Here is an 18,364-nt window from a genome sequence, read left to right on the forward strand (position 1 = left end):
AAAGAGGATTCATAGTCCTTTTCACACCTCAAGGGGACGGCGCTGGGGATTAGCGAAGGGGTCTTCGAAGAGAAAACTCACATATGGTTCTGGCAATGGCGGCGGTGAGGGGCTACTGTTGGGCTATGCCCCCCACCTTTCGCACCCCTGGCTGGCGAAAAAGCGGAGTTGATCAACGTTCAACATTTTAGCGTCCCTTTGAGGGCGAAAGGGACCATTCGGCCGTTACTGGTGTCTTTGTGCGTCACAGAAACAGGCTTATGAAAACGGGGCTTTCGCCCGTTTGGGTGAAAGCACAAGGTTGATTAAACAGTTCACGCGAGGTAACCTTCTATGGTGTTGCAGGAACTCTCAGCCCTTTCGTCGTTGAGGGAGAAGGCGACACAGGGGCCCGCCGGCCTATAACTGGCTGATAGGACCACCAGCCTGCGGCGAGGGCAGGTGGAGCCCGGGGGAGGTGAAGAAGGGAAAAGACATGTGTGCCCCGGGCGAAAAGGAATATTTTCCTAGGATCAGGGTAGTTGTGTCCATGTAAATGCTACGAAAGTGTATAAATAGCAGCCCCTACAGGGGTTGTAACCCAGAGAACCTTAATTCCAGATGATGATCCAAGGCTAGTTCCGTCTAAGCTATCCTTTCGCCATTCCCTCTCTCTCTCTCTTAGCTAGGATCGTTCGGGCGACAACCAGGGTTCTAAGGTTACGGCCTAGAGCAACAATATATTTGTCCTCCTCCGCTTCTCCAAAGTAGCATATTTCGCTCTTATGAAAATTTATTTTATAACCAGATGCCTGCTCAAAAGCATAAAGTAATAGTTTCAAGTGAGTGGTGTCATCACAGTATTGTAGTATTGATAAACCACCATCTACTAGATGGGGCACCACACCACTTATCTGACCATCTTCTTTTGCTCTCTTAATAAGTGTGATCAGCATATCAGTAACAATATTAAACAAAAGTGACAAAAGGGTCTCCTTGCGTGCTTTATTTTCCTAACTTCGTTTGATAAGCTAGTTATTTTCCTAACTTCGTTTGATAAGCTAGTATAGGATTGAAACCTAGGTTGCATAACTCTTTTACAATATGGATAACAACACACCTAACAAAACCTTTATTGCACGTCTAGATACATTATTTTGTTGAATATGTTGTGACTACGTGTAGATTAGAGACCATAGTTTTAGGAATAGATTTTAAGTCACCTAGTTCAAACACAACCGACCCCCCCCCCCCCCCCCCCCCCCTCTCTCTCTCTCTCTCTCCTTAGGCATCACAGTCCCTATCAGCCATACCCATACACAGCCAATACCCATAAAAGGAAAAGTTCAATTCAATGAAATAGAAGAAAAGCATTGTTGATACAAAGCATCAGATTATACACAATGCTGCCATGGACTACTCCCAAATGTCATTTAGTTTAACACCCCTAACAGAAGAGAGCAACAATTTCTTTGAAGACCAACATACACTTCTCCCACCACATAAGCCATTACATCTCTACACGAAGCCTCAGTCAACGATGCTTCGCTCCTTTTGTCGGTGAATCAACTCTTATGCCACACCTGTAAAATCCCCCAAAACAACCGAACCCCATGTATAACCTGTATATCATGTAAAAAAAATGAAATTTAACTAGCCCAAATCCTGTCCAATCTGTCAACACTCTTCCGACCACAGTCCAGCTGCTCAATGTTCCTCTTTGGCCTCTCGAAGATGTCAACACTTCTCCTGGATTTCTCAAACTGATCAAATGATATCTTTAGCTTGTCTACCTTCTCGACGTTGCTATATCTATGTTCACTGTTTCTCTTCCTATCTCGAGTTGACCTTGATTTTTCCCTTTGGTCTGTGCTCTTTCGCGAGGGTTCAAAGAAATCGGTGCTCTTCCGCAAGGGTTCAATCCGGTCCCCACTTTCCCTCCAGGCTTGCCTATGGGATGGCGATTTCTCTACTGTGTGGAAAAATTTCTTGAGGTGTTGGATGTATTCCGGGAAGAGCTCCAAATCACAGTGCTTCCCTCCCCTGAGCCATAAGGGCTCATATTTCTCTTTGCAAAGTTCCCAAAGTTGTTTACCATGAGACCAATCCACCACTTCATCAGCAGTTCCCTACAATTCAGCAAGAGCTATCAGCACCAGTATTGAATCAAATAACATGCATAGTTTGAACAAATTAAACCAAGAAATGTTCAAGTTAATGTGAAAAAAATGTTGCACTAAATTCACCCACAATTAAATTGCACGGCTCCATCAAGGGTAAATTACAATTTAATTCCATGTAAAGTTCCCATATATTCCACATGCACAGCAGTATCTGCAATTATTTGTGTGCTCCAGCACACAAGCTCAGACCACATAAAGGTCATTACATATATTATTGAATGTGCCATTCAAATGGCATGACTTGCAAGGGTCTGATGCAGTTGATTGCAAATGAAAAAAAAGGCTGTGTGGCTATGTATATTAGGCATTATGACTTGTGTAACCAATTATTATGCTCCAAGCAACACCCACCTGGTTTCAAGATTACAGATCATGTGATTGAGAAAACACACTCTATAACACAAATAAAGACTATGTGGATATGGGTTCCTAACCCACAGAACTTCACACAGATTACATACACATCTATTCAGCCATTACTCCCTCCATACCAGTATGTTTGTCTATAGCCTCAGAAGACATTTCACAATGTCCATGAAGATATCAAAAGTGTAGTTATCATGACATTTCGATCATGATCCCTAATTAAATGTTTCAAAAGGAGAGTAGTATTTGTATCATATTATTTAATATGGTATGGATCGTTATTTCACATGGACTTTTACTTGGAACTAGTTTTTCATTGGTTAGTGCACATGGCATGCGATGCACAAATATAGTGGAACCGGAGGGAGAATCCACTACCAAACAGAATGCACACAAAAGTATGTCAAGCTTTAATATCAGAAAATCTGTGGATTGCTCCCTCCGTCTCGGAAAGATAAGTGTATTTTGACAACAAAGAAAAGTCATACAAAGTAGATTTGGGCCCTTAATCTCTTACAATGTGTCGCATTTGCAAAAGAATCAATTTTATCTCAAAGGCACTTTGGATACAAATCTATTGATGCAAGTTTTAATGTCCTAAACTTGTATATAATTTGATTACTTGGTCAAAGTTTGTAAAATTTGACATTTCCCTAGACAAAATACACCTATCATTCTGGGATGGAGGGGGTATAGCATCAAACTATTTGTGATGACAACAGATACTTTCATCACTTGCCCAACAAAGGTGACCTCCAGTGCCTAGAAGCATGCAGAGGACATGTGAACCCAAAAGGGTTATGCATTGTGTATCACATTGCCTATATGTGTTCAGATGGTTCACATGTTATAGGTCATGGTTGGTCCAGTGGTTTATGTTCTAACAAATTTTGAAGGAAAAATATATTCAAGCCATAGATTACAGATTGAAGAAAATTACAACATTTTCTTAAATGATTCTCATTTCTGTGAAGTTAATGCTAGGGGACAATCAATGTAAGTACTGATTTAGGACCAAAACTTTATTCAACATTCTATTAAATGTCTTGTTTGGCTTGATACAAGATTCAGATACCAAGTTTGATATCAGCGCTACTTCAACTCCACAAACTGCACTGCTGGAATGCAACATAATCATAACTTTTTTGTAGAATACGCAAGAGACCTGCGTATCATTGCATTAAGGAGATAGCAAATAAATCACAACAAACCAACCACGCTCACATAAACACACACTTAAACTCAAATAAATCACAACAAACCAACCACGCTCACATAAATACACTCTTAAACTCGATCTACGGACTAGTAGAGACACTAGAAAACAACTCAATGAGTGCATGTTGTTGTTTTGCATGAGTCAATGACGATAGCTAGGGCATTTACTTGCACTGTTAACACCAGAAGACCACCAGTTGATACATTCAATGCAACACGGGCCCAAAGCATCTCAAGGGTATACAGGTGAAGCAAAAGGGTTTCAGTAAAAAGAAATGGCATGGCCACAAATTGAAAGTGAGAGCACTGAGATAATAAACTTCCAATATTTTAGTGTGCAGTTATTGCTATCTACTTATATCAAATAATATCTTGTGTCTAGCATAACAATCTAGATATTCAAGAAAACATCTGATAGGACTTGATGCCCTACCGGTGTTGCTGCTCAGGTTATAGGGGTGGAAGAGAGGAGGACGTGGTCTATACTCTCGACGTCGGCGAGGGGCCATGGTGGCGGCTGCTGCTGCAGCCCTAGAGTTCCGTGGTGCTACAGTAACACGGGTACTGTTCACGCGAGGGAGAGGGCAGGGACGGCTGGCTCTCAAGGGAAGCCAGCAACTTAATTGTTACTTTCTGCTTAATTCCAATCATCCCCGATTACAAGTATTTATCCTTCCCTATAGATGCTATAGTTAAGGAACTATATCTATCTCTAAGAAAATACCAAATAAGCGATAAATTGGGCCTCTAAGCCCCTTAACAGACCAGCCCCCTAGCCACTATTGGGCCTGCGCCTGGCATAGGGGATGCTGGTCATAACATCTCTCCCCGCCTGCGCAAACAACTCGTCCTCGAGTTGGAAGTCGGGGAAGTGCTCGCAGAACTTGTCGAGAGGCTCCCAGGTAGCATCCTCGTCCGGAAGGCCGCGTCACTTGATCAACACGCACCAGACACCACGGCGTTGCTGCGCCTGCAGCGCTCGCTCTGGTCCCGGTAGAACTCGACCATCGAGGACCGGCGGAAGGGAAGCCGGAACAGCCGGCAGATCTTCACGGTGCCGCTTCAGCAGCCCCACGTGGAAGACGTCGTGGACACGGGCGCCCTCCGGCAGCTGCAGGCGGTAGGTGACGCGCCCAATGCACTCCAACACCTAGAACGGTCCGGCGTAGCGAGGCCCAAGCTTGCGTCTGGCACGGGGGTCCAGGGATTGCGCTGTTCTGTGTAACAGCCGCAGCCAGACCTAGTCGTCGACAGCGAACTCCAAGTCGCGGTGGTTGGCGTTGTAGTACTTCTTGGACAGCTGCTGCGCCTGTAGGAGGTGCTGGCGCACGTCGGCGAGGATCTCATCACGGCTGTGGAGGAGGGCGTCAGCAGCTTCGGTCCGGGCCGTCCCCGGCTTGTACGGCAGGATGGGCGGCGGGGGACGGCCATAGACCACCTCGAACGGAGTGGCGCGCAGGGCGGTGTGGTAGGTGTTGTAGCAGTACTCTGCCCAGGCGAGCCACCTCGGACTGACCGTCAGTCCACACACGCGGGCGGTCACCGGTAACACACCGCAAGTACATGGCAATCACCTTGTTCACCACCTTGGACTGGCCGTCAGTCTGAGGGTGGAAAGCCGTGCTCATACGCAGCTTGACGCCAGCCATCCGGAAGAGGTCGCGCCAGACATGGCCGGTGAACACTGGTTCCCGGTCGCTGACGATGGAGGAGGGAAACCCGTGGAGCTGGACGATGCCGTCGAAGAAGGCGCGAGCGACGGAGGTGGCGGTGTAGGGGTGTCCGAGCGCGATGAAGTGCGCGTACTTGGAGAAGCGGTCGACCACCGTGAGGATGACGGACTTGCCGCCCACCTTCGGGAGGCCCTCGACAAAGTCCATGGAGATATCCGCCCATACCTGAGACGGAACCTCCAGCGGCTGCAGCAATCCCGCCGGCTGCAGTGTCTCCGTCTTGTTGCACTGACAGGTACTGCAAGTCCGCACCCAGTCCTGCACCAACGCACGATCGTCGGGGATGTAGAAGTCAGAGCGTAGGCAGTGGAGGGTCTTCTGAACGCCCTCGTGCCCGGCCGAGTGTGCCAAAAGGAGCGCCTGATGGCGCAGGTCGCCTTGGTCGGGGACGAAGAGGCGACTACCATGCAGGAGCAGCCCATCGTCAAGGCGCCACGGCCCCTGCAGGTCGCCCGCCTCAAGGCATCGAAGGAGTAGCTGCGCGTCCACCGCTGTCGCCGTGGCGCGGCGGATGTCGTCGATGAAAGCGAAGGAGGGGCCTGAGCGGGCGCACATGGCAATGCCCACGCTGCTGTCCTCCTCGGCCCCGTGCTCGGCGTCACGGCGGGACAGGGCATCCGCCACGGTGTTGAGGCGCCCGAGGCGGTATTCGACGGTGAAGTCGAAGCCGAACAGCTTGCTGATCCACTGGTGTTGCGGAACGGTAGACAAGCGCTGGTCTAGGAGGAACTTCAAGCTGTAATGGTCAGTGCGAATAAGGAAGTGGCGGCCCCACAAATACGAGCGCCAGTGGCGCACAGCTTGCACCAAACCGATGAGCTCCTGCTCGTAAGCCGCGAGCTTGAGATGGCGCGCGGCGAACGGCCGGCTGAAGAATGCGAGAGGGCCAGCACCCTGGTGGAGAACGGTGCCAAACCCCACGCCGGACGCGTCGCAGTCCACCATGAATAGCTTGTCGAAGTCGGGCATCTGGAGGACCGGCCCGGTGGTGAGGGCGCGCTTAAGCGCCTGGAAGGCCTCCTCTGCCTCCGTGTCCCAGGCGAACACATCGCGTCGCAAGAGACGAGTCAGGGGCGCCGCGATGAGGCCGAACTCCCGGATGAATTTCCGGTAGTACCCCGTCAGGCCCAGGAAGCCCCGGAGGCCCCGAGCGGAGCACGGCGGGGGCCACGCAGCGACCGCCGCCACCTTGTCGGCATCCATGGCGACGCCATCCGCAGAGATAACGTGGCCTAGGTAGGCCACGGACGTCGCCCCGAACGAGCACTTCGAGCGCTTAAGGTGAAGACGGTGCGCCTGAAGCTCGTTGAGGACGATGGCAACGTGCTGCAGATGCTCCGCCCACGAAGAGCTGTAGATAAGAATAACGTCGAAAAAGACCAGCACAAACCTCCGCAAGTAGGGGCGAAGGACGTCATTCATCAACGCCTGGAATGTCGTTGGGGCGTTGGAGAGGCCGAAAGGCATCACCAGGAACTCGTAGTGGCCGTGGTGGGTGCGGAAAGCGGTCTTGGCGATGTTGTCGGGGTGCATCCGCACCTGGTGGTAGCCCAAACGTAGGTCGAGCTTGGTGAAGAAGCGAGCCCCATGGAGCTCGTCGAGAAGCTCATCCACGACCGGTATGGGGAACTTGTCCTTGGACGTCTTGGCGTTGAGGGCGCGGTAGTCGATGCAGAAGCGCCAAGACTTGTCCGCTTTGCGGCCAAGGAGCACGGGCGCTGAGAACGGCGACGTGCTAGGCCGGACGATGCCCTGGGTGAGCATGTCCTCGCACTATCGTTCCAGCTCGTCCTTCTACAGCTGGGGGTAGCGGTACGGGCGCATGGCGATGGGAGCTGTGTCCGGCAGGAGGTGGATGCGGTGGTCGTACGGACGGGCCGGTGGAAGGCCCTGCGGCTCCTCGAAGATGGCGCTGTGCTGCTGCAGTAGGCGGTCCAGCAAGGGCAGCTAAGAGTCGATGGAGGTCGCCGCCACATGCTGCTAGGGCGCGGCCGAGTCAGAGCCGCCCATGCCCTTCCAGAGGACGCGACGACCCTCGCGCCAGAGGGCCAACGTCATGGCCTCGAAGTCCCAGAGAATGTGGCCCAAGGTCCGCAGGAAGTCGACGCCGAGGATGAAGTCGAAGCAGCCCAAGTCGAGGCTGACGCAAGTGATAGAGAAGTCCTCGCCCCCGATGCTGATGGGGATGTGATGGGCGATGCCCTCGCAACGCAGGCGATCGCCGTTGGCGACAGTGACACGGAGTTGCGCCCCCCCGGTGGGCGGAAGCCCCAGGCGGTGCATGGTTGCGCCCTGGAAGAAGTTGTGGGTGGAGCCGGTATCTAGAAGGGCCAAGAGGCGCTCCCTCTTGACCATCACCGGCAGCAGCATCACGTTCTCCGTCCGGATACCTGCAAGTGCATGGAGGGACACGACGAGAGCGTGAGCAGCCGCCTGCCCCTGGGCGGCCGGCTCCTCTGGTGGTATGGCCGCGTCCTGGTCCTCGGCGGGCGCGGCGTCCTCCGTAATGTAGTCCCCGAACTCCAGGTAGAAGAGCCGCTGACACACATGTCCAGGGACGTAGGGCTCGTCGCAGTTGTAGCATAGTCCTTGGCGACGACGTTCCAGCTGCTCCGCCGGTGTAAGGCGGCGAAACAGGCGCGCCGCGGGGGCCTGCCCCGCCTAGGCCGCCCCAGGTGCGCGCGCCGGAGGAGGCTGACCCTGACGCGGAGCCGGACGAGCGGCTTGAGGAGGCGGCGCCGGCTGCATGGCAGCCGCACGACGCTCAAACGCCCAGGCGTAGTACATGGCCGTCTGGAGGTCCGAGGGGTCGCGCATCTCCACGTCCACCTGGATATGATCCGGAAGGCCACCAACGAAGAGCTCGGCCCACTGACGCGTGGAGACGTCCCGGGCGTGACATGCTACCGATTGGAAGCGATCGACGAACTCCTGCACAGTGGAAACAAACGGCAGCCGGCCCAGTTCAGCCAGCCGACTCCCGCAGATCGGAGGGCCAAAGCGCAGACGACACAGCTCCTTGAAGCGCTCCCACGGTGGCATGCCCTCGTCCTGCTCGAGGGCGTAGTACCAAGTCTGGGCCGCCCCCCGGAGATGATAGGAGGCGAGCCAGGTACGGTCGGTGGCGAGCGTGCACTAGCCCCGAAAGAATTGCTCACACTAGCTGAGCCAATTCAGAGGATCAACGGAGCCGTCGTATGTGGCGAACTCCAACTTGTAAAACTTGGGCGGCGACGGGTCCTGTGCGGCGACCGAGGGCGCCACGCCTGTGCTGTCCAGCGAGGGCGACGCGGCGGAGCGTTGGCATCAGGCTGCCGCCGTGGAACAGGGGGGCGTCCACCCTGCCGTAGAGGACGCCCGGAGCTGGGGCGCCATGACAGCCCCGGTGGTCGGGAGCGGCGGTAGGTGCGGCTGGGTACTAGGCATCGTGTAGATGGGTTTCGACGAACCGACGATCCAAGCCGGAAGCGGTGACGGCGACGACGGGAACCTGATCTGCTGGATGGGGACGCCCTTGGATGGCGGCGGCGCGGCTGGGAACGAAGTCGTTGCAGTCCCGTCGTAGAGCATCCCATACTGGTACGAGATGACCGGCGCCGTGGTCGCGGCTGAGGGCGGCGGCGGCGGGGGTAGCTGCTGTTGGTGTGGCAGCGGAGGTGGCAGCTGGGCCTGCGGCTGGGGCGCATAGGGCCCGACGAGGAAGGCCCTGATGCCCGCCACAGCCTGCCCTAAAGCCAGGATTACGGCCGTCATCTGCTCCGGGGTGAGGACGAGGGCGGCGGAAGACGACGGCGCCGGGGCAGAGGGCGCGAGCACCCCTGAGGACGCCAGCGCGCCTAAAGCCGGCACACCTGATGTGTGGGGCAGCAGCGCCGACGAAGACGTTGGTGGCGACGGGTGGGAAGAACTCGGTAGAGAGCTGGACATGATCAAACCAGAGATCTCTGATACCAGATTGGTAGGACTTGATGCCCTACCGGTGTTGCTGTGCAGGTTATAGGGGTGGACGAGAGGAGGACGTGGTTTGTACTCTCGACGTCGGCGAGGGGCCGTGACGGCGAGAGCGGCGGCTGCTGCAGCCCTAGAGTTCCGTAGGTCCTAATATCCAGATGAGGTTTTTTTTCGTGTGACGCAGGAGAGCTACGTGTCATTTCATTAAGATAGGAGACAGATGAGGCTTATTTAACAATAAAAAAATTCAAGAGAACAGCAAATTTAACAAATTCATGGCCTTCATATATAATGAGGCTTTCAATAGATAAGAATTACATCCCCTCAGCACACTGAACTCTCTTTTTTAGATTGGTGGGATAGAGTGAGTAGTGCTACTAGTGACATAATATTGCAAGGAATCAATTCTCTCATAATTCTTGGAGCATGGACTGTATGGACTCATCGCAACAGGTGTGTTTTTGATGGAGCAGCCCCTGATATTGCATGAGCTCTGACCAATGCTGGAGAAGAGCGAAAACTATGGTCGTTGGCTGGGGCTCGAGGAATTTCCCTCCTAACTGCCCCCCATTCAGAAAGTTAGGATCCTAGTGCTGCTGTTGGTCGCCCTTTGAAACAGACACGGGCGCGCGTGTATCCTCAGGATCAGAGAGTTTGGGGGAGTTTTTGTGTGAGTTGGTGTGAGTGCGAGGGCTTGCCTTTTTGGCTGGTCTGGGTGTGTTGTATGGGTTATTTCCCATTTTTACTTCTTAATATAATGATGTGCATATAGCTATTCTCCACAACTTATCCAGTTATCAAGAAGACACCTTAGATGTTGAAAGTAAGAACTACATGGATGACGATATACCAAACCTGAAAATAGTGCTTTCAGTCTAGCAAATTAAAAGTACATGATAGACCAAAGTAACAAGTAGTGTGTTGCATGATACTATGTAGTATGTAGCATTTAGTTGAATGACACAAAACAGAGCAACAAATAGGGATGTAATCATTGCAGCCCTATTCGTTTCGTTGAAAAGCCGGACTGAAAAGTACTGTTCGCTGATTTGTTGTGAGAGAAAAACATTGTACCATGGCTGATAAGTTCAAGCGAACAGGGGCTCATAAATTACAATCAAATAATATAAAAATTCTTTAACATGTTTTTTTTTATAAGAAAAATTCAGAAATCATATTCACCAAAGCTTAAAACTGTTGAGGAATGGTATACAATAAACTTAGATACTTCAGCACTTGTGAGTAATCCAAATATCAGGTGGGAATGCAAGCTGATGCACAAGCAAACAACTTTATTCATGTAATCCGACTTTAGTTTTATGTCTGCTGTTATAAAACATAATTGAAATAATTCTCATATAGCATAAAGAAACAATTGAGAAGCACACATACATATGGAACACAACACCACACCTGGCTATGAATTGTCAAATAAAATTTCAGAAAGAGAGAAAAATGTAAGATGAAGATACACTTACATGTATAATGAGCACAGGACATGTAACTTGAGAGATTTTATCAATATTCTGGAAGAAAATGAACAACAGAGAACTGTTAGTATAAAATAGAGATATAGCAGGACAGGAGTTGTTATATTTCAGGTTCCTGAATTTTTAGAAATTTTCAGGCAACAATCTTACACAAACAACTAGTACAACTAAAAGGACAACTCACAAGAAACAATCTACGTTTTTTCTATAGCCAAACAATGACAAAATTGCATGTTGCCTGAAATAACAACAAAAAATCAGGCACCTAAGATATAGAAGCGGATAAGAAAACTCAATGTTGAATGACGCAATTAACAGATGACAACAAACCTTGTAGATGTCAAACCAATATGTGCGCTTCACAGGATACATAACTCTCAGCCCTGACAATATAGGACTATGCAGGACAACAGCTCGCAGCTGAGACAAACGACTGGCCAAATCTACAGTAGGCCCACTTCCAACAGATTGTCCATAAAGAATTATTTCTTCTTCCATGGCACCAAAATTCTCTATGAGGCACTTGTAAGCTGACTCTATGTCAGCATAAGTATTGTGTTCACTTGGCTAAAATGGGACAGCGCAAACACTTAGCAAAGTAGACATTTAGTTTCGTTATGAAAAATAACATTGCTCATCTTCAAGACTTCAACATACCTTTCCTGACGATTGCCCATATCCTGAATAGTCATACCTGCGTAGTTTCAAAGTTACTATTAGCCTCTGATTACAGGAAAATCAAGTAACAAGTTGCATATGCTGTATTGTTTACAAAGTAATATTTTTTCCTCAAACGCATGCTGCATTGTTTACAAAGTAAAACTTTTTCCCCTCAAACGCACAGGAGAGCTGCATGTCATTCCATTAGAGAAGAATGAAGATTACAAACCCACACACATACACCTAACACACACCACACTCTGCTAACAGCAACACACATCACAAAAGAAAAGAAACGATCACCAAAATCTGTGCAGTGGGGTTCCTAAAATGGCATCCAGAGGATGCCAAACTGGCAAGCCATGGCAGCACACCGCAAAACCCCCTCCTCACAATCATGCTCACGCTTAGAGTGGCACTGTGGAACACTAAGTCATTTGAGATGTTTCCAATTTACCAAGCTACCATGATCAAACTGTTGAGCCTTTTCCTGTAAACCTTTCCTATAAGATTGGTCATGCAACACCACAATCTGGAGTCCCATGTCCAACTGCAGCCACATTCCCTGCAACCCAATTTTCTTGAAGATGACTAACCACACTTGTCGAGCCACCACACAAGAGACAAGCAAACGCTGAATTCATTGGCTTGACCACAGCGGGGACAGGATGCTAGGTGAGGCAAGGCAAGCCATGCTTGAAAATCTATCCATGGTCCAACATCGATTAAGCACAGCCAGCATGTGCTCTCTATCACATACAATCATCAAGCAAATGAAGTCATAGCTTGAACTCCAGCTATGCGTAAATACTTTATTTTCCTAACTTTATTTTATGCATGCAAAAGAAACACACATACAAGTTTGTCCGTCAACAACCTTTCAATTTTAGGAAGTCATTATAAGACAATATGACTGTGTTCAAGTTCCTTTAGTATCTAGAGATAAATGAGATAAACAGAGGCACCAAACTTTCCTAAACATGAAGGACTTTACAGATCAACAATCATTCATCAATGAACTTCCCAGAAAGGAAATAATGACGCACCACAGAACTATCTCAATGAGCAAGCAAGCACTACCAAGGCATAAGATGCCAAAACAAAACTCTATCAAACAGTCCCACCCATAATGTAAAAGAATGTAGTTTTAGACACAGCATAAATGAAATCTATTTTGAGCTCCATGAAGATGATGCAATAATGGAGACATATCCAGACAATGATTTGCCATGAAATTAGTATATGGGTCTCCATCATCCATATTGTGGTTATGTTTTGGCAAGAAATCCTCTGGACAAGAAATGCAGTCTGAGATAAAGCATTTGAAATGTTTAGTTAATATAAAAGGGATCAATTTAGCAATGACAAAAACCTCTCTAGAGCGCCATTGAATCTGTAAGTGCAGGGTAACAAGGACACAGCTCATAGCTTCTTTCTATCCTACCAAAAAGTGAAGCCCCAACCACTCAAAAGAATACACTATAAATCAACTTTGGCCCTTTGCCCTATGACTGAATCACTGCCCAAATTTTATCCTTATAGAAACACAGCCTAGCACATCTAGAATCTCGATCATGTGCAAAGAGAACCCTGAATATACACCAGTAATGCACCACACAGTAACCGATGAGCCAAGTCTGCAAGAATGAGTTCCTTTTCATTGACCACGAGAAACTACATCTATTTCATATCAAACAAACCATCAGTGATTTCCCTTGGATAGGATAAGTAAACTTCCTCATAAATGCACAGGATCAACTGGTCAACCACAACAAGAATTGTGGAATGGAAGAGAAGTATCAGATTGCAGGCATCCTACACCACCGACCAAAAAAAAAAAATCTAAGAAAAAAGCCACTCCCTCGATCCTGAAAAGAGTGCAATTCTATCTAGCATAGTAAAAAGTGAAACTATTTCGAATTTGATCGAGTTTAGAAAAAAGAAAGCATCAATATTTTATACCAAATAAGTGTCATTGTATTCGTCATGGAATATATTTTCATAGAATACTGTTTACCAACATTTGAGTACGAAGGAAGGAGAGAATGACATTTATAGGATGGCTAGGGTTCGTGAGAGAAAGACACGGGACTTCAACCAAGTTAAGTGCATTAAGGATGAAAGGGAGCATCTCTTGGTAAAGGAGGATGAGATCCGACATCGATGGCAAGAGTATTTTGACAAATTGTTCAATGGTGAGAATATGGACACAACCTTTCAGTTGGATGACTCTTTTGATGACACCAATAGGCGCTTTGTGCGGAGAATCCAAGAATCTGAGATCAGAGAGGCGTTGAAAAGGATGAAAGGAGGTAAGGCGATGGGACCGGATGGTATCCCAATCGAGGTGTGGAGATGCCTCGGGGACATAGCTGTAGTATGGTTAACCAAGCTGTTCAACCATATTTTTCGATCGAACAAGATGCCTGATGAGTGGAGGAGAAGTATATTGGTACCGATCTACAAGAATAAAGGGGATATTCAAAGTTGTACAAATTACCGAGGAATTAAGTTGATGAGCCATACTATGAAGCTATGGGAGAGAGTTATCGAGCATCGCTTGAGAGCAATAACGCGGGTCTCTATGAATCAATTTGGTTTCATGCCCGGAAGGTCAACCATGGAAGCCATTTTCTTAATAAGACAAGTTATGGAGCGGTATAGGGAGAAGAAGAAGGACCTACATATGGTTTTTATTGACTTGGAGAAGGCTTATGATAAAATACCAAGGAATGTTATGTGGTGGGCGTTGGACAAATATAAAGTCCCAACGAAGTACGTCGGGCTCATTAAGGACATGTACAGCAATGTTGTGACTAGAGTTCGAACAAGTGATGGAGACACGGATGACTTCCCATTAGGATAGGACTACATCAAGGGTCAGCTTTGAGCCCTTATTTGTTTGCTTTAGTGATGGATGAGATCACAAGGGACATACAAGGGGACATCCCTTGGTGTATGCTTTTCGCGGACGATGTAGTGCTAGTTGATGAAAGCCGGACAGGAGTGAATCAGAAACTGGAGTTATGGCGGGAGACTTTGGAGTCCAAAGGTTTTAGACTTAGTAGAACTAAAACTGAGTATATGAGATGTGACTTCGGCACTACTACTCGAGAGGAGGAAGATGTTAGTTTGAAAGGTCAAGTAGTGCCTAGGAAGGATACCTTTCGATATTTAGGATCAATGCTACAGAGGGACGGGGATATTGATGAAGATGTTAGCCATAGAATCAAAGCAGGGTGGATGAAGTAGCGGCAAGCGTCTGGTGTCCTATGTGACAAAAGGGTACCACAGAAGCTAAAAGGCAAGTTTTATAGGACGGCGATTAGACCTGCTATGTTGTATAGTGCAGAATGTTGGCCTACGAAAAGACGACATATTCAACAGCTAAGTGTCGCGGAAATGCGTATGTTGCGTTGGATTTGCGGTCATACAAGAAGGGATCGAGTTCGGAACGATGATATACGTGAGAGATTAGGGGTAGCGCCAATTGAAGAAAAGCTTGTCTAACACCGGTTGAGATGGTTTGGACATGTGCAACGGAGACCTCCAGATGCACCGGTGCGTAGTGGAATCCTAAGTCAGGATAGTAACGTGAAGAGAGGCAGAAGAAGACCGAAGTTGACTTGGGTAGAGGCAATAAAAGGAGACTTGAAAGGATAGAATATACCCAAAGACTTAGACTTAGATAGGAGTGCTTAGAAGACAGCTATTCATGTGCCTGAACCTTGATTGTTTCTGTTGGGTTTCAACTCTAGCCTACCCCAACTTGTTTGGGACTTAAAGGCTTTGTTGTTGTTGTTGTTGTTGTTGTACTGTTTGATGTCTTAAATAGCGGTACTGATGGGTTTAAACTCTAGCCTACCCCAACTTGTTTGGGACTTAAAGGCTTTGTTGTTGTCGTCGTCGTCGTCGTCTTATATAGTGGTACTATTTTTTATAAATTTGATCAAACTTTCAATAGTTGAGTATAGACAGAATTAGAACTAGATCTTACATCTTTTCAGGACGGAGGTAGTAGTACATCGCAGTATAGCACACATTTGAGAAAAGCTAACAAAGCAGAAACTAGTATCATCATATCAGTCCGACTGCCCTGCGCAAGATTTTTTTTTCTTCATCTTCTTCTTCAAGAAAAGCTGCAATACCAAACCCCAAAACAGCCAGGCAGGATCTTCGCTGCGCAGAAGTTTCAGCCCAGTAGCTCCACATTCCATGCTGTAATTCTAGAAAAAGAAATAGAAAGAAGACGAACTCCTTAAAAAATTCGTTTCCATCCCATATATAAGAAATCTCAAATACAGATTCCGAAATATAAAAGAATTTCAGCAACTTCACTCACAAATAACCCAAAAATCGAGGCATCGAACCAGATATCACGCCATGTATATGTATATCCCCAGTTACGCGAAAGCAAGACCCAATCCTATTATGAACAAGGAAATCTTCGCAAGAAAAAAAAAGAACAAGAAAATGGATATTCCCACACTCAAAGAAGATCACGGGAAACAAACGGGGACAAAGCAAAGGAAAGTTAGGCAAGCATACCAAAAATCATGGAATTCCGCCCAAACTTAGTAAAATCTGAACACACTAGGGAGAAAGAGGAAAGAATTTGGCGTCAGAACACAAGATTTCACACATCGACGGTGACAAATCGAGGAACGCCTGAGCCCCGGGCTAGCCGCCAAGACACGCATGCCCAAGAGCATCCACGGACCACGGGATCACGCCAAACAGAAAAGGAGAAGCAAGCTACGTGAAGCTAGTTACACTTGTGGAGGGAAAGCAATCAGGCGATAGGCGGGCCAATCCTCACCCGAGGATGTTAACGCGGAGGTTGAAGGACAGGTGCAGGAAGAGCTGGTAGAGGTGGCTCAGGTCAGCGGCGTGCCGTGGGAATAGAGCACCGTGGACGCGGCGTCCGGGTGGCGTACGTACATCGCCGCCAGCGTGTTCCCCTTGCGGGTGCGGAGGCGCAGCAACTCGACGTTCTCCCGGTGCGGCTGGCCGCTGAGCGTGGTGACCCCCGCACCGGCGTCCTCCATCAGCGCGTACGACGGCGGTGTCGGCGGGAAGAAGGCCATCTTCGCCGCCACACTCGAGGTCACCCCTCCCATCCCGATCCGTCCCTCCTCGGTATCTCTCTCGCTTATTCGCTCAGGCTATGCGTTTTCATCTTAAAAACGAATATTCTATCTAGTCATGGAGATTCTCTACTCTATACTTATTTCTCCCGCACCCATGTTATATCTATTCCATACTTTATACCCACTATTTCATATTTTATTCCACTCTCTCCCTCTTTCTTTCTCACCAACTCTTTCTCTCTCCGCACTATAGTATTGCTACAGTGTTTGCGTTTTCTCTCAACCGCGCGCGGTCTGTAGCGTTTTTTTGTGCAGCCGGTACGCTGCCAGGCCATTTACAGACGTACGGTGCGGACACGCGGTACGCTACTGCTGGCGTATCGTCGCCTTTACCGCTGCGTGGTGTGGACAGCCTCACTGGAGCGTGGTGACTATCTACCTTGACAGTCGATAGGGAGCTAGCTGGCCAGCTTGCGAAGGCTTCTTGTTTTTCCCCCTCTCCGCGTTGGGTGGGCTTCCCCCTTTTTGCCTCGCGTGGTCGATGGTTTGGTACCTGTGACACGTGAGACGTTGGAGTGGGTGGTCCCCGTGGTAGGGGTGGGGACGGGATCGACCGCCAGCTACGTGGTGTGCCATGGTGTGAGTGTGGTAAAACACATGATTCAGGCACCACCATTCCACCAAGAGCAATGTACATAAACAAATGGGCAGTGGACAATATGTCAGTAGTCTATAATTAATTTTTTGATACACAACGTGGGATTATATAGATATAAAGGACTCAACAGCAAATAAAAAAATTCGTCAAAACCAACTGTCACGCATCTTGAGAAATACTCCTATCTCGAGCACACGTTCGGTCTTCCGTCTCCACCATCCTTTTTTCCGCGCCGCCGTCATAAGCCTCGGCCTTTCCCTTCCTCCGCGTCGTAGCGACCTGCCTCCACCCAAAATCGATATTCTTCATCTCAAATCAGCATCTGCGTCATCTCGAGTCACCCTACGCACGCGCGGACGGGGTGGCGACCTCGCTACCACACAGTGGCCTCCCTACCCGCGCAAACAGCGGGGGCGGTGGCCTCCCTACCCGTGCAAACTTCAAGGGCGGTGGCCTCCCTTTCAGGAGTGGATGGTCGTCGTCGCAAGGGGGGACGATGGGAGACTCCATCCCCTCCTCTCTCTTTTTCTGCGCAAATGAATTTCCCTGAGCTCATGGAGGTAAGATCTGGGTTGGATTGAGGGCTTGCGGGTCAATTTTGTGTCTGTGGATCAGCTGCTCGTCTCTCTCGCGAGAAGCAACAGAAGCGCCGAAGGCAAAGGAGGAAGATAGAGAAATAAATATTTGTTTATGCTTATGGGCGATCCGTAGCCATATGGTCGACTTTAGCTCTTGTAAGAAAAATGAACCCTTCGCCGATTTAGTTTAGATTTTGATGTTTGATGATCATTGGACTAACATCATTTACTAGTGTTTTTAGTTATAGTTTGAAGGGTACAAAAGTGGCTTGGACATAGGCAAACTGATGATCCAAATGATCAATACCTCGAGGAAAACATTAGAAGACTTGTCAAAGGCCTAAAAGATGAAGCAAAGTCTAAGGCATGATAATGAAACCAAGCCAGACACAAGAATCATGAAGAAACAAGTGAAAAAGGGGTTCTGTGAGCGTGGGACCCTATGGTCATCGGACCAT

General features: G+C 48.6%; 1 pseudogene; it reads right to left on the minus strand.

Moving 5' to 3' along the window:
* Positions 1-1,312: 1,312 nt before the first annotated feature.
* On the minus strand, positions 1,313-16,745 carry LOC136505079 (uncharacterized; annotated as a pseudogene).
* Positions 16,746-18,364: the final 1,619 nt, after the last annotated feature.

This window comes from Miscanthus floridulus, chromosome 14 (assembly GCF_019320115.1).
Source record: "Miscanthus floridulus cultivar M001 chromosome 14, ASM1932011v1, whole genome shotgun sequence".
NCBI classification, from domain to species: Eukaryota; Viridiplantae; Streptophyta; class Magnoliopsida; order Poales; family Poaceae; genus Miscanthus; species Miscanthus floridulus.